Source organism: Antechinus flavipes, chromosome 3, assembly GCF_016432865.1.
Source record: "Antechinus flavipes isolate AdamAnt ecotype Samford, QLD, Australia chromosome 3, AdamAnt_v2, whole genome shotgun sequence".
In the NCBI taxonomy this organism is placed as follows: domain Eukaryota; kingdom Metazoa; phylum Chordata; class Mammalia; order Dasyuromorphia; family Dasyuridae; genus Antechinus; species Antechinus flavipes.
The window spans coordinates 219,280,416-219,299,044 of record NC_067400.1 but is presented as its reverse complement, the minus strand read 5'-3'; positions in this window follow the sequence as shown (position 1 = coordinate 219,299,044).

Sequence of the window (18,629 nt, the reverse complement as noted above, 5' to 3'; positions counted from 1 at the left end):
GAGAAAAGACAATGAGCCCAATTTTGGACAGGTTGAGTTCAACATCCATGGGATATTTGGCAATCAAGGGATCAAGAAGGATGATGATTGGGAAAAGACAATTAGATTTGGTAATCAAAAGATTATTAGAGGGAGAAAAAGGGAGGGGGGGGATGAGAGAGAGACAAAGACAGAGACAGAGAGAGGAAAGAAGGAAGGAAGGAAGGAAGGAAGGAAGGAAGGAAGGAAGGAAGGAAGGAAGGAAGGAAGGAAGGAAGAGGGGGAGAGAGAGGAAAAGAGGGAAGTGGGAAGGAAGAAGGGTCAGAAAGAAAAATTTGTTGTATAAGTTTAGCCACATTCTCAAGGAGTTTAGCCACAAAAGGGAATAGAGGTATATGGATAGATGGATGGAATGAGAGATTTTTTTGAGGGGAGACATAAGGAAATTCATAGGTAGTAGGATTTTGTGGTTGTTCATATTGTGAGTTAGTAGGAAAATAGCCAGTGGATAGAGAGAGATTCAAGATGAATGAGAGTGGTAATAATAAATCTTCTGGAAAAGATGGCATGGGATTGAATAGCTTCAACAAAATAGGGAGTTTCCTTGGCAAAGAGAAGTGCTACCTTTTTAAAAAGTAAATGAATTGTCAGGTGACTTCTGAAGGTCCATTCCAACTAGAAATCTATGAATTTATAAGCCAACTGAAAAGATATATCAGTTAAAGACAGGTTTATGCAACAAAGGAATCCCCATTGAGGAGATTTTATGAAGATTAAAAACAGTTCTTCCTACTAAAAAGCAATGAAGAGTAATGTAAGCTGACAGAAAGTTTAGTGAGAAATAAATATAAATATAATCATCCTGAAACATTTGTAGAAGAAAATTGAGGGAAAAAAAACTTAATTAAAGCAAAAAATGAAGGAGAAGATATATCTGATTTTATAAATGTATATCCTGTGATTGAAGAGCTCAACTCCTCAGGTCAAAAAGGGAGAAGATACACTCCTTTTAATTTGGAAAAATTATGTAGGATTCAAGCCCAACGCAATAAGCAAACAGGAGCTATTGTACAAGTTGCTTTTGACCAACTAGCTGGTGAAGGTCAGTATGCAGAGAGTTCAGAACAGATTTATTATCACATAACAGTGTATGAGCAAATTTCTAAGGCTGCAATAAAAGCTTGGAATTCTCTCCCTGGACAGAAAGATGGAAATAATGTTTTCACAAAAATAGAGCAAGGTCCCAATGAACCTTTTGCAGATTTTGTGAGACGTTTGCAAACAGCTGTAATAAGAACCATTGGAGATAATGCTGCCACAGAAATAATGACTAGACATTTGGCTAAGGAAAATGCCAATGAGGTTTGCAAAAGAATTATGTGGAGGCTAGACAAAGATGCTTCTTTAGAGGAGATCATAAGACGCTGTGCCACAGTGGGCACAAATGCTTATTATGCCCAGACTATAATGAACATGGAAAGACAAGGTCCTTCTTGGCAGAGGAATTCTAGAGAAACTCGTTGATGTTTTCAGTGCAGAAAAGTTGGACATTTGAGAGCTCATTGTAGATATGGAGATAGAGTAAGAAGACAGGGTGAGAGAAAATCTAAAACCCCATGTCCAAAATGTAACCAAGGCTTTCATTGGGCCTCTAAATGTATATTGACCCAGAAGAATGAGAGGCAGGGCCCAGCTCCAAAGTATCAATCAAAGGACAGGTGGGGCATGATAGCAGCTGAAGTTACACCCAGAGAGACTTTAGAAATTCAGGATTCTGATGTCATCAACCAACAGAAAAGCAATCAGGATTACAGTTGGGAAGAATACAGGCCTTTTAAGACAACAAGACAATATCCAATGCAAACAACTCCAATGTAATTACCAGATGATGAGAAATCCCAAATTTGGTAAATAGAAGGGAATTAGGTTAACTGCTTGGGGAAGAGGATCTGCTTATATTTCCACAGATGGAGAAAGAATCAGATGGCTGATAATGAGACTGTCAAAAGAACTTTAAAATCTTCAGCTTTTAGTTCTTGAAAAACCAGCAAGAATCATTGGATTCCCTGAGATGAAAAATTGTTGATGAGACTTTTGCAGTACTTCAGGGCTTACAGGAACTATTGGATTTCTGGCACATGAACTAATGGACAATAGATTCCTTATGGACTATTTCTAGGACTTATGGACATGTGTAAATTTGCAGGTTGATTCATGTTGTTACATTACTACTAGCCTGTGTTATATTGCTATGTGCTTATGTAAATTATGTATAATGCCTCCCATATTGATGGATTTATTTTTACCATGTATATCTGTTACAAAGTTCTGGCCCATATTGATGGATTTATGTGTACCCCTTCAGAAACCCACTAATCTGATTAGATTTCCTATTTCCTTTGGTGTTTTCATCTAACAAAAGAAAGGGGGAGATGTTGGAATCCTTACTAACTGCTAACTAATTAGAGTTGATCTAATCTTACAAGAAGATTTTGGCCAGAACCTGAAACAAGGTACTAAGTAGAACTAATTAATACAAGGCTTGTGTTCACACCTTTACTCATTGGAGTTCACAAGTATGCCAGCTTCACAAAGTAAACTTTCTAACTTCAAGGGAGTTCACACCTCCCTTAAAGCTCTTTGGGCCAGAGAGCACTATGGGAGAAAACCCATAATCCCATTCTCTCAGAAGATTGACATATAAGGCGAGAGAGCCATTCCAGAATACATTTTTTCCTCTTGGCTGGCTGGTCGCAGAGGAGAGTTCAGCTGGACTCGAGAGGAGCGACTCTGGTGCAGAGAGCACTTTGACGGATTTCAGCGGAATTACGCCAGAAGCCCTCTTTCTGAGGCAAGGCAGACTATATTCCACTTGGCTGGCTGGTGGCAGACGAAGAGTTTTCAGAGGATAAAGCTACAAGTGGAGAGTTCAGTGGACAACCAGATTCATCTTCATCTCACACCACTGTAGCTGGTGGCTGGGCATCTGCATGCCCCCCACTGAGACCAAGCTGGTCTGAAAGACTCGCCAGAAAGCTAGCCGAGCTCCAAGAGAAGGAAACAAGAGATTCATTCCATCTCTATGCTGGTTGGAGGCTGAAGAAAGCAGAGGCAGAGGCTAACGGACAGAACCTTTGGATTTGGAGATATTCGAATAGGTTTGGAAAAAAACTAACCAACCAACTTATTATCTAGATCTGGCAATATATAAAATGTTCTTTATAGGAATGCAACATCTATGAGAAGGGAAGGAATTGTATTTTCATGTTTCTTTTTCAGGGCAAAGTTGGATCATTATATTTTTACAGATCTCAGTTTTGATTTTGTTGTGTTTTGTTTTCCAATTTGCTTCATGGTAATCTTGTAATAATTGTCTTGTTTCTGCTCACTTCAGCACTCATAAATTCATCCGTAATTCTATGCTTTTACTTGTTCCTATTTATCATCTATTTTACAACAATATTCTGTTATACTCGCCTAGTCATTTCTTGATAGAAGGTTTTTGTAATTGTGTTCCTATAGTTCCTGTATTTGTTTTGATATGTAACCACTCAAATATTTTGTTTTATCTATGAGTCATTTTAAAATGGATTTTCTCTTTCTATCTCTTACTGCTGGGCTTTCTTAGGAACATATAGGAATTCTAATAATTTGTGTGGGCTTATTTTATATCCTGCAATTTTGCTAAAGGTGCTAATTGTTTTAAGTAGTTTTTTTGATGATCTAAGATTCTTTAATGATATTATCATATAACCTGCAAAGAGTAATAGTTTTATCTTCTCATTGCCTGCCATAATTCCTTTAATTTTTTTGTCTTTTCTTATTGCTGGAGCCAACATTTCTAGTGCAATAGTAATAATATTCATGATAATGGGCATCCTTGTTTTAACTCTAATCTCTATTATTTTCTTTCAACATTCAAGTTCATAACTTAGAAGTGAGGTCTCTCACTTCTACACTTCTACTATGTGGATGTTGTAGTCACTTACTAAGGAAAAATCACTTTGTTTTCCAAATTTCCAATTTCCAATTGCTTTCCAGAATAATTGGGCCAATCCACAGTTCCAATATCATTCTGCTTATCTTATCTATGCTGATATTTTGTTATTTTTGTCAATTTGATGGGTATGAATTGAAGGTTATTTTGATTGAAAATTATCTTATTGTTAATCATAGGAATAATATTTACATAGTGGTTAATTACTTATATATATTTTTGGGGACAAATTATTCACAAGGTTTGACTGATTATCTATTTGGGAACAACTTGTGTTTTATGTATTTGTTAATTCTTTTTTATGTGCATTGATATCAGAGATACTTAATGCAAATATTACCCCTGATACAGAGCTTTCTTACTAATCCAACTTCTGTTGGTTTTGTTCCTGCAAAGGCTTGTCAATTTCATGTAATAAAAATAATCTTTTTTTTTTATTGAATATTTCTACTTAATACTTTACTATTAATTGTTGCTACTATTACTTTTTAAGGCAACCTAATAAAGCAAATAGTAGGTTTATCCTTTATGTTCTAAACTATTACAGATTGATTAAGGATCAATTATGTTCTATAGTGTTATGTATCTTCTCAGTCAAATAATTTACTGAAAAGTCAAGACATTATTAAGTACCTACTATGTGTCAACTGAAGGAGGGGAAAGCAAAAAAAAAAAAAAAAAAAAAACAATCCTTCAAGGAGCTTATTTTCTAATTAGACTGGAGCAAACATACATATGCAAATGTGTGTGTGTGTGTGTGTGTGTGTGTGTGTGTGTGTGTGTAGGAAAATATTTCTTGTGAAAGGTAGGGTTTCAATAGGAACTAGAAGGAAACCAGGAAAGCCAGGATCCTGTTGTGCTGCTGTTATTGTTTTTAATCATATACAACAAGCACTTTACATAGTAGAGCAATATACCACCTTCAAAAGTCTCTTCCAACAAAATATTTGAATGTTTTCTTCTCATTTTATTTAATTATGACAAATATTAAGCCCCAATCCTTCTTCTTTTTTATACTGCTATATTCATAGTTCTGCCCCTTCAATCCTCAGGAAAAACAAACAAACAAAAAACAGGGTGGTTTTCCTTTTTCTTTTTCTTTTTTCTTACTGAACTCTCCAAATGACCATTGAGAACACAAAAATCCTAATTTAATTTTCCATATAGCTCCATAAGATATTATCACCAAATGAACATATTGCTTCTTTCAATTATGTAAATAGGCAGTTCATACTAAAAAATTTCTTAATATTCTCTGAAATACTCAAAAGTTTCTATTATTTTCTAGTTTTTAAATCATAAATTCTTGAAAGACCTGTTAAGATTCATTCTCGATTCCCAATAAACTTAAGTTTTGCAGAAAAAGTTGTTATTAGCTGTTAATTTGTATCTTTTGCCCATTGGAATATTGTATTCCAATATCTGTCATTTTTTAATAGTTGCATGCTCTTATATGATCCTGACTGTGCCCTTTTGGTTTTGAACTGATTCTTTCTGTATAACTGCCACATTTTTTCTCTAATGTGGAAGCTCTAGATTTGGACTTTGATATTCCTGAGGCTCTTAAAATGTCCTCAGGCTATGGTATATTTCTTTTCCTCATCTTTATTCTTTGGTTCTAAAAGACATGGACAATTTTCATGTGTGATTTCTTGAAATACATTTTAAGCATATTTTATAGGGAATATAGAGATTTTAAAAATTATGTCTCCTTGATCTATTTTCCAGATAATGTTTTATTTGTTATCTTACAATTTTCTTTAATTTTTAAAAATTGCATTCTAACATAGCAAAAAATTAGTAATCATTATAATTGTTAAAGTCATTGATTTATGCTTGGTCTGTTTCAAAATAGTCTATTTGTAGTGTTTGGATGGGGATAGGAATGGTTAATCACTTTTCCTTAAAAACGCTTATTATTCATCCTTCCCCCCCCCTCCACAGACATTTCATTTCATTTTTTTTTCATCCCTTAATTCCCTCTCGGTATTCATATAGTTCTCATAGAGAATTTTTTTTCTTTTTAATTATTACTCACGGTTATTACAAGATTATTCTTATTTATGAAGAATTTATAAATTTGCAATGATTTTTCATATTCCTTGATGTTTGCTTTGATTGGCATAAATCTCTAGTTAGTCACTAAATTAAAACTTTATGCCTCGAATAGCTTATACTTTGAGGCATGATATTTGCCCCTGCTTGCTCTTACTCTAAGAACTTCTCAATTTAGTTAACCATTTTTATCTGGGGCTTGGACTCCATCTTTAAGGTTCAGAGTATTATATTTTCAGTGTCTTTTCCAGTAAATAAGGGATTTATTAGACTTTTGAACTCTCTTAGTAGGAATAGTTCTCTGTTGTTACCTTCCCATTGTGGGACTTTCTAGTAATTCATCCAGTAGCTTTTTAATGACTCTAGATATTTTGACTAAATCTTGTGTACTCAAAGGAATCTTCCACTATTTTTTCTTCAAGACTGGCTATGGATATCCTTGACTATCTGTTTTTTTTTTTTTTTTTTTTTTTTTTTTTTGCTTGTTTGTTTTTTCTGGGTGCTATGCTGGGTAGGTTGAATTTTCTGTCTGGGAACATCTTTTTTTCTTTTAAAAATATTTATTTAAAACTAGATACAAAATAAGAAATAAAATAGAAGAAGAAAGGTAGAAAAGGGGAAAACAAAACAATATATACGCAGAAAGAAAAATAGATATAATAGATAGATACATTATATAGTCCAATTTCCCTAATGGATATTAATTTTAAAAATTTAAATAAAATATTAGAACTAGAGATAAATACATGTAAATATATGTATATATACACATAATATACATATATACATATAATGAAATCTTTATATATAAATTCATACCCAGGTACACATATCTATGTACACACATACATAAACTATTTCATACATATACAATATACATGTAAACAATATATATGCATACAGACATATACACATTTATATGTATGTATATAGACATAGACAGACATGTATTTTAAACTATAAAAATGGCTGACATATAATTTAGATTTCTCTCTTTACTGAATCTTTTAAGTTTGACTTTGTTTTAGATTAATGATTAGCAGCCCTAATTTTTTTCTAATAAATTCTACTCCTAATCCTTATTATTGTGTTTTGTTTATAGCTCTTGTTTTCCCTATCTCTACTAATTTAAATCTACTCCTTAACTTTTCTTGCTATAATGTGATCTTTCTTCACTCTTTAAACCCTCCCTTGTCTTCTCCCACCACCTTTTCCTCCCACTTTATCCTATTTCCATTAATCTACATACTTTATCCCATTCCTGTTCATCTAAACATCCTTCTGTACCTCACCTTTTCTTATAGCATTCTTTGGACTCCCTCTTTATCTTTTTCTCATTAATCTTTACATCTTATCCCACTGCCTTAAATCTACACATTTGTTATTCCCCATCTTAACCCATACTTTTCCCCTTCATTGCTTCATAGATTTTGGAAGGTGTTATGCATATATATGAGTGTATGTATATGTGTACATAAATGTATTGTTCCCAATGTGAATAGACTTTCATAACTACCAACCTTTATGCCCATCTTTGTATTGATTCTTTCCCTGTACCTCACTCATATAGCATCATTTTATTTTTTCTTAGACAGTTCTGCTTTTTAGAATCACATCATACTAAGCTCTGCACCTGTCTTTCTTTTGAACTCCCCAATTGTTGATGCCAGTTTTAAACATATGGTTTACATTTCCACGTGTAAAGCATAAATTGCATCTCTTGAATTTAGTCTTTGTTATTGATTCTTATATGTTAAATTTTCTATTGAGTTCAGTTTTAGTTGAGACAAAATCCTGAAAATCTGTGACTTCTCTGAATATCCATTTTTATCATTCAATATTATGTTTAGTTTGCAGGTTATGATATTTTTGGCTGCACACTTAGTTCTTTTGATTGTTGATGTATATTGAGAGGCTGGTCCTCGTCCAGAATGAAGGACGAACAACAATAGCAGCAACGAGTGAGCAGGCAGCAGCATCCCAGATCCAGAGCTTCTGTAGTCAGTGGGCATGCTGATTCTTTCCTGCCCAGAGCTTTGTATCTGCTACACAGATAGTTCTGACCTTCCCCATCAGGAGATATTCTCTCAGTCTTCCGTAATACAGACCCCATATTCTTCAGCTGTCTGGCAGGTGAAAGTTCCTCTGGTTGTGGCTAAGGCTAACTTCTAACCCATCTAGCCCCAGAGGTCCCTGCTTGTTGGTCTGTGGTACTAGCCCGAGAGGTGTTTATACTTCACACAATATAAACTGCCTCATAGCAGCAGCTAGCTGGTATAGTGGATAGAGAACCAGCCCTGAAGTTAAGAAGACCTGAGTTCAAATCTGGCCTCAGACACGTAAAGCTTCTTAGCTATATGACCCTGGGCAAGTCACTTAACTCCAATTACCTCAGGGGGGGAAAAAAAAACACTCTGTCCTGTGTTCTTTCTTTGGGCCTTCTCAGGTTGTCCCAGGTGTACCCTTATTCTTCTCCAAGTCTATTTGTTTTTCATAGATGTATGTTTTCCCCAAGTTGTAATTTTGTTCTTTTATTATTTTCAATATTATTTCTTTTTTTAAATAATAGCTTTTTATCTTTTAAAGTATATTCAAAGATAATTTTCAACACTCACCCTTGTAAAACCTTGTGTTCCAAATTATTTTCTCTCTCTTCCCACTTCCCCCCTCCCCTACACAGCAACCAATCCAATATAGATTAAACATGTGCAGTTCTTCTAAACATATTTCCACAATTATCATGCTATGCAAGAAAAATCAGATCAAAAGGGAGAAAAATGAAAAAGAAAAAAATAAGTAAGCAAATAACAACACAAAAAAGGTGAAAATACAATGCTATAATGCACATTCAGTCCCCATCTCTAAATACAGATGTCTTCTGTAATGGGCTAAGGCTTGAGTTGATGCTTTAAATTCACCACGCCAGCTTACAAAAGAAGCTCAAGAAGCTTTGAAAAAAGTTGAACTGGCTTTATCCAATGTGGTTGAAAGAGTCATTCAAAAACCCTTGGAAATATCAGTTTTTTTGCCAAACAAGAGGCCCATAGCAGTCCTTCATCAAGGAGACAGTGTGATAGAGTGGGTGAATCTCCCAGCACAACCAGAACAAAGCCTTACTCCTTACCCAGTGCTTGTGGTTAGAATTTTATTAAAGGCCATTAAGTGAGCAGTACAATTATCTTGGACAAGATCTGACAAGATATATACCTTTTACATCAATACACAAATTAATGTGTGCTGTGAGACCATCCCAGAGTGGCCAATTTTATTAGCCATGGCTCCAAATTTTACACATGGGTCTCCATTAAAGATAACCAGACTATTACATAATTGGCGATGGATTCTTGAAGAAAAAGTTTCTAAAGTTCCTCGTAAAGGATCAACTATCTTTACAGATGCGTCCAAACATAATATTTGTGCTGTATACTCTCATGACTTAACTATCAGAACTCCTTTTCAGTCCACTCAGCAGAATGAATTGTATGTGATCATTCTAGATCTTACTTATTGTCCAGGAGACATAAATATAATATCTGATTCGGACTATTCAGTAGATGTGGTACAAAGAATTGCCACAGCCCAAATAAAATTTGCATCCTCTAATATATATCAGCTCTTTAAGAAACTTCAAGAGCAAGTGAGAAAGCATCCAGGTAAGATTTATATTTTGCATATCCACTCTCATAGTGGACTTCCAGGTCCCATTTTTGATGGTAATTCAAAGGCAGATAGCCTTCTAACTATGTTGGTCAATACTCCTTTATTCCAAGAAACCCAGGCATCTCATTATAAATATCATCAGGCTGCTCGAGCTTTACGATTACAATTTGGAATAACAAGAGAAGAAGCTAGGAGCATAGTAAAAGCCTGTAAAGCTTGCCTTCCTTTTCATACTCCTACACTGGCTCCAGGGAAGAATCCTCGTGGTTTGAGACCCAATGAAATCTGGCAAATGGATGTGACCCATTATAAATCTTTTGGTTGTCTGTCTTTTATCCATGTTGTGGTAGACACCTTTTCAGGATTCACTTTTGCAATACTAGTAGCAAAAGAGACAGCCTGAGTGGTCACTGAATTCCTCACACAAGCATTTGCCATTATGGGTGTGCCACAAGCAATAAAAACAGACGATGGTCCTGCATACACCTCCAAACATTTTGTACACTTTTATGCATAGTATAAGATTTTATACACCACTGGCATACCCTTTAATCCTCAAGGACAGACAATAGTAGAGAGGAGAAACAGACACATTAAGACGCTGCTCCAAAAACAAAAGAATGGGGGAGCCACAGGTAACCCTAGAGAACTACTAAATTTAACCCTTTATACTATTAACTTCTTGATTTTTGACAAAGATGCACTGGCTCCGGCAGACAGGTTTTATAACCCACCGGAAGGGCAGTGTCCAGTGTGAGCAGCTCCACTATCTTTAGATAATCGCCAGGTGATGTGGACCTGAGGTAAATAGAAGGGACCAGATAGGCTAACTGCTTGGGGGAGAGGGTTTGCTTTTATCTCTACAGGTGGAGAAGGAATCAGATGGGTGCCAACGAGCCATATTCACCTTGTCCATCGCAGAGAGATAGAGCAGGCCCTTGAAACAAAGGAGAAGACCCAAGAAATATCAGGTGGTTCTGTTGCTGATTGTGCTCACCATTGAAAGAGTGTGGCAGTTATGGCATTTGACTCATGGGCATAGAAAATTGCTGGACTTCAAAACCCTCAGGAATCATTGGATTTTCTGAGAAATGATAAGACTGTTACAGGACTTCAAAATCTTCTGGAATCATTGGATTCCCTAACACATAAAAAGACTTTTTCAGGACTTCAAAAACTTGGAGGGATCATTGGATTCCCTGACATGTGAAACAATGACAATGGTTTTGGACCATCTCTTGGCTATTAAAGAAGGAGTATATGTGACTGCTGTTTACATACCCTCCTTCTAGGACTTCTGGCAATCTTTTACAACACCATGTTGATTTATATTGTTTGTTATACTGTTACTTGCATGTACAATTCATGTTTTTTACACCACATCAAGCCTGCACTGACTATGGGGAGAGTCATCACTAATAGCCTCTGCATTATTGCTATGTGCTATTAGCTATCATGCTAACAGGTTTGTGCATAATAAGACCCTTCAGCCCAGAAACCCACTAGCAACCGCCACCTTTGGTGCTTTTCATCGCCCTTCCTGAGATGTCAGGGAGGGTGTGATTATCTCCTTTTTAGTGCTTTCACCTCCCTTCCTGAAAAGTCAGGGAGGCATGATCACCTCCTTTTAGGAGCTTTCACCTCCTTTCCTGAGAAGTCAGGGAGGATGTAATCACCTCCCCTTGAGGGCTCTGACCTCCCTGAGGAGTCAGGGATGGCATGACCACCTGTGTTCTAAAACAAAAGAAAGCAGGAGATGTAATAGGCTGAGGTTCGAGTTGATGCGCTGAGGTCCGAGTTGATGCGCTGAGGTCCCAAGCACATGAGACTAAATAGTAATTGGACCATACTTTATTAATATATATACTTGGAGAAAGAATGGCCCCCGCCCACTCTTTGTGCAAGTCCTGATGTGTTGTATCGGAAATGATTATTTTGATGGGTGGAGGCAGGGGGGCAGAAAGGGAAGAGGAAAGAGAGACTGCTGACTGGCGTCTAACATGTTGCAGCTGCTCATTGCTATCACGACCCCCCTTCACCGCCGATTCCCCTTCACCTTTGATCCTTCTTCATCTCTACTAAGAATAAAGATCGATGATTTTCCCCTAACCTGAATTCCTGACTCTGGCTGATTTTTAAAAATGTGGTCATCACAGTCTTCCAACACAAGACTACTGAAATTGGCATGAATCACTTAATTGTTCAAAAGAGTCAAGTCCATTACCATCACATAATCTTCTTGTTGCCATGAAAATGATCTCCTGGTTCTGCTCATTTCACTTAGTATCAGTTCATGCAAAGTCCCCTGGCCTTTATAAAATCATCCTGCTGATTGTTTCTTATAGAACAATAATATTCCATTATCTTTATATATCATAATATATTCAACCATTCTGCAATTAATGGGCATCCACTCAGTTTCCAGTTCCTTGCCACTACAAAAAAAGGCTGCCATAAACATTTTTACACATGTAAGTACTATTCCCTTTTTTATACCTCTTAGGATACAGACCCAGTAGAGATTCTACTGGATCAAAGGATATGCACAGTTTGACAGCCCTTTTGGCATAGTTCCAAATTGCTCTTCAGAATGATTGAATCAGTTCACAACTCCACCAACAGCATATTAGTAGAGGCACATTTTTCTAGTATTCTCAGACTTCTGGCTGATTTCTTGTGCAATTATGTAGTGAAAGAAATTACTTACTATAATTTATCATTGTGACTCAGATATTATTTTGTCTGATCAGAGCTTCAGGATTTTGCTGGTATTGCTATGGGAGAGCTGGATTGTCTGGCTCCCATTTAGATAGCCATTTTGACAGGCAAGCAATCTATTTAATTTTTAGGGTTTTGTTTTATAATTTTTTTTTTTTTACTGTACAAAAGTTCTAATAGCATTCTGGTAAATACAAATGTTTAGGGAATTCTTTTTCAAGTATGGGTTGAAACTAGTAGCCACTAAGACCTCTCCCAACTTTGAAATCACAAGGTAAATACAGAGTGACTTATCAAGTATAAGCATTATAATTTAATACCACAACAACTCTTATAGAACAGTAATAATAATTGTGATATCCATTTAGTGCTTTAAATTTTTAAATTAGATTTTACACATTAAGTCATTTGATTCTAACAACTCTGATGTTATTACCCCCATTTTGATGATGAATAAATTGAAGCTGAGAAATTATATAATTTGTCTGATTTGAATTCAGGCCTCTCGACTTCATATTCTCTTTCCTCTATGCCAACAAAGGTTTTCCTTTAAGTACTTATATGGGAGGCTGCCTTTTACTCACATGTGTCTCTCAGCAGACCAGAGAAATTTCAGCTATTTGGTCCCAAGCAACAGTCATCAAAACCAATTTTCAATGGGATTTTATTAGGAGTATTCACCTTATCACAATCACATTCCTTGAAATATTAAGTATATAGCATAAAATTATGATATGCTATTAATTTAATTCAACATGCATTATGTTCCTATTGCATGCAGACTTTGAGGAAATGGTGAAAAGAATAAAACATGTCCCTTGATCTTGAAATTTATTTTTTAGAAGAGATTTCAGGTAAAACAAACATACATTCATTATATGGGAAACAGTTCATTTCTAAGCTCCTTGATTCAGGGATAGTGAGATTCTGCATATGGAAAAAGGTGTTTGAGCTCAGTTGCTGGGATACCATGACCCTAAGATAACAAGCAATGGGGTCTCTTATGAAGTGGAGGATTCTTCTAGAAAAAGTGCTGTTTTTAGTGTTTGGAAACTGCAGGTGTTGGACATAAAAAGAATATAGTTATGTCAGGGCCAGTTCATTTTGAGAGACTTTCATGCAGTATTACTTGGGGAAATTTTTTTTTTAAACACAAGGATCACTTTTGAAGCTGATGCAGTGAGTACAGAAGTCTAGGTCTTTGATCTCTCAAAACCCTCCTGAAATAGTAATATTTCTGCTCTGTCTATTCTTCATGTTGGCAGCACTGAAGTAGGCGCAAAGTAAAAATAGCTGATGGATGTTTATTAAAAAGATACTGGGAGACCTTTGGAAACTATCTTTGTTGACATGGTAGCTGCACATGTTTTGTTCAAAATGAAGCCACTGAAAGATTTTTTTTCTCCTTTATTCCTTATCTTCTCTCTACACCTCCCCCTTACCAACTAAAAGGTAGTACTATAAGAATAATCAACAGAGGAAAATGTATTATGAAATTTTGTGAAAGGAAGAAAAAATATAACCCAATTATGTTTTACCTTTTCTTTGTCTAAAAAGGAGTTACATAAGAAAAGGATTTAGGAAATATATTAATAAAGTTCAGGAATGTGCAGTTTTGCAAGTAGAATGGTCCAAGGATGCTTTTTTTCCTGCAAATTAATAGGACATTAAGTTAACCACTTTGAATCCCTTTTTCTCTACTCTTCCTCCTTCCCTATAAACCAGAACTGTTAAACAGTCAAAATAAGCATGGTCTTCATCCTCCAGGCAATGATTATAAACAATAGTTTTCCTGGTCTGAAAACCAAAAACTTTTAGAAACCAAAGGAAAAATAAAGAAAATCACACTATACTGTCAATTTTAGCTCAACATTTGTTACAAAGGACATGGACCAATTTATATATGGACTTCTGGTCTGTTAGAAACCAAACACCATAATTAACAAGCTATATGATTAATTATGCTAAGGTGTATTTTCTAGATCACTCTAGTTTATTTTGGAGCTTGAAGATACAGAATAATAGGAATACATAATTTCAGAAATGGAAAAGATTTCAATATCTTCTAGTGATAAGGGACAGGTCAATTCTCTGAGAGCTTCCACAGCTGTGGATCATAACTGAAGGAGTTGCAGAGCAGCTTTTGCTGACACAGGTGTTGAAGACTGGGAATGAAATAAATTGGAGGCAGAGAGAAGAGGAGAGAGAGGTCAGACAATGCAACAGTTTCTCAGTCTCTTTGTATCCTCTTTTTACAAGAGGAGATCCATTCTGCAGATCTGGGTTGGGTATTTAGCAGCCACTGCCAGGTGGCTCCTATGTATTCCAACAGCTCCCATAATTCCAATAATCTAACTCAACTCATTATCCAAAGGAATTCTCTGCTATAACAAATGTATATCTAATCTCTGATTGAAGACTTTCTCTTTTTTGGATATTTTTTCAATCTTCACTTTTATGAGATTTTGAATAACATTTTTCCTTTCTTCCCTCCCTCCTTTCCCCCCTGTCCAAGACAGCAAATAATTTTATATAAGCTATACATATACAATCATATTGAATGTATTTTTCACATTAGTCATATTGTGAAAGAAGAATCAAAACTAAAGGGGAAAAGCACAAGAAGGTATATATAAAAAAAATAGAAATACTACGCATCCATCTGTATTCAGACTATACGGTTCATTCTCTGTATGTGGATAGCATTTTCTCTCATGAGTCTTTTGGAATTGCCTTAGATCATTGTATTTCTGAGAAGAGCCTAGTCTATCACATTTGATCATCACATAATATTGCAGTTACTGTGTACAATGCTCACTTCAATCAGCATCAGTTCATGTCAAATTTTTCTGAAATCTTCCTGCTCACCATTTCTTATAGCACAATAGTATTCCATTATATTTATATATCACAACTTGTCCAGCAATTCCCCAGTTAATACTCATGCCTTCAATTTCTTATTGTTTGCCACCAGAAAAGAGCTACTATAATGTGGGTCATTTTCCATTTTTTTTTTTTATGATCTCCTTAGGATATATACATTTTCTGTAGTGACACTAGTTGGATTAAAGCATGTGCAAAGTTTTAGAGTATATTTCCAAATTGCCCTCCAGAACAGTTTGATCAGTTCACAATTCCACCAACAATGCATTAATATTCCAAGTCTCCCATATTTTCACCAACATTTATCATTTTCCTTTTATGTCACTTTCATCAGTCTGATAAGATTGAGGTGATATTTCAGAATTGTTTTAATTTGCATTTCTCTAATCAATAGTGATTTGGAGCAATTTTTCATATGACAATATATAGCTTTAATTTCTTTATCTGAAAACTTCCTGTTCATATGCTATTTATCAGTTGGGAAACAACTTGTATTCTTGTAAATTTGACTCAGTTCTCTATATTATGTAACAGAACCATGGATTTCATTTCCCAGCTTTCTGCTTCCCTTCTAATCTTGGTTGCATTGATTTTGCTTGTGCAAAAGCTTTTTAATTTAATGTAACCAAAATCAGCTGTTTTGCATTTCATAATGTTCTCTACCTTTTGTTTGGTCATAAATTCTTCCCTTTTTCATAGATCTGACAGGTAAGCTAATTTGCTTATGCCATTACCCTTTACATCTAAATCATGTTTGGTATCCATAAGACTTTCAAAGAGAGAGAATTTGTTATCTCTTAAAGTTGCCTATTGTGTCTTTGTGTTTTTAACTAATTTATTGCTAGTAAGTATTGTATGTGTGTGTGTGTGTGTGTGTGTGTGTGTGTGTGTATTTGTGTGTCTATTTCCTGCCATCAAGTTAAAATTTGCCTTAAAAACTCCCTGTAGCAAATTCCATTCTCCATTTCTTTTCTCCATACCACCACCCTCAAACAAACAAAATAAATAAATAAATCTAGCTAGGACAACATTTCTTTTCAGTTATATAAAAACACAAGTACAAAATTAATGAGATCAAACTGAATTTGGTAGTTTTTTAAATCTATGACTTGGAAACTACTAAAGTATAAGACTCTACATTTTTAGCTTATTAAAATTTTTATGTTTTTGGTTCAAAGTGACCAACATTTTTAAGGAATATTTTTTGTTGTTGTAGTTGTTTAGCTCTGTGTTGTCTATGTCATTAGTATTAATTTGGGAGGTTATGAATTACAATTTCCTATTCTCAACTATCTCCTGAATCCAGATGATATCAATGGAACCATTTTAGAATAAAAGTATAAAACTCCTTGCCCACAAAATCCTAATCAGATTAAAAGATAATTGGAGAATATTTTAAAAAATAAATAAAAATATAACAGATAATATTAATTTCTGGTTTTCTATTCATTGCAGTCCACATGGCTTCATTTCTGTTCAAAATATCATTAATCCAGAAATTGCTCTGTTATTATATCACTCCTGTGTTACAATATACTAAACTTCAATTAAGGAGCTCTAACTATAAGTCACATCATAAACATTTAATAGTTATGAGATTCTGGACAATTCATTTTACTTCAGTTTCTTCATTATAGCTCAGTTTTCTCATTAGTCAAATGTAGATTACATTTATGTTATCCACTAGATAAAGTAGTGTGTAATTGTCAAGCATTATAAAGCTAATTTTTTTTCTTTCTAATTATTTGAATCACTCTCACTGAATACTCCAGACTGTACTTCTGAATCTATGAATTTTTCCTTCAATGAAATACAAAATTCTACATCCTGGAAATTTGCTTTATCTCTGGATTTCTCACTTTGGAAATGCCCTATGCTCCTGGGGAGCATATTCTTATCGATATTGAGAGATTCTTCCATTTTAAGAAGAACATGGTCTCTCAAAGACTATGCGGCTTTTTCCTATAAATTCACCTTGGGTAATTGCTGCTGAAATTATCACTTAGATATCTACCCTGGTGTGCTACCCAGAGTTTTCAACTGAGTGATCAAATCAAACCTTACCCTAAGTTTTCTAATGAGAGAGCTCTTATTCAAGAACTAATCAGTCCAAAGGCAGCAAATCAGAACAGATATATCTTAGTGATGATGTCACTTTAGCATATTATATCTCCTCAAGTATGATAAGTAACTCTTATAATTCTACTACATTCTTTGACTCCAGATTAAAGAGAATTATGAGGTAAGGAATTCCGTTGCTTTGGAATGAATGGATGAGTGATCCTGGAATTTTTGTTTATTTGATTGTTTCTTCAGATGACATTCATAAAGCTAGAAGCTTATTCACTTCAATAAATATATTATTTAAACAATCCTTGGAAATGAGCAGGATAGGTAATTGGGCCTCTTATTCCATGTGGTTATCTTTTGATCCTGTTTTTTTTTTTTTTTTAATCTAAGTTATTAAGAAATTAAGGTGCCAGTAACAGAAATAACTTAATTTATTCCCCTCTTACAGAGTTTTTTCTAATGTTGGAATAAACCATGCTCATTCTTCTTGTCTCAGACCACCATTAGAAAATAGAATTCATTTTTTTTAAATTTTTATTTAATAATTACTTTATATTGACAGAATCCATGCTAGGGTAATTTTTTTTTAACAACATTATCCTTTGCACTCGTTTCTGTTCCAATTTTTTTCCCTCCCTCCCTCCACCCCCTCCCCTAGATGGCAAGCAGTCCTTTATATGTTAGATATGTTGCAGTATATCCTAGATACAATATATGTTTGCAGAACCGAACAGTTCTCTTGTTGCATAGGGAGAATTGGATTCAGAAGGTAAAAATAACCCGGGAAGAAAAACAAAAATGCAGATAGTTCACATTCGTTTCCCAGTGTTCTTTCTTTGGGTGTAGCTGCTTTTGTTCGTCATTTATCAATTGAAACTCAGTTAGGTCTCTTTGTCAAAGAAATCCACTTCCATCAAAATATGTCCTCATACAATATCGTTGTCAAAGTATATAATGATCTCCTGGTTCTGCTCATTTCACTTAGCATCAGTTCATGTAAGTCTCGCCAGTCCTCTCTGTATTCATCCTGCTGGTCATTAGAATTCATTTTTTAAAGAGAATTCCAAGATACATAGATAAACATTTTTAAAATAAGTATGGAAACATCCCAAATTACATGTAAATGACTTAGATATTAATTACTATCAGCAATAAATATTTGATAGGCAAAATACATTATATTAAAATATTTCTAAAGCCTTCCTACAGCATCTCCTGTGTATGGAGGGGGCTTAAGATTCAGGGGAGAACAAGACCTAACAGGTTT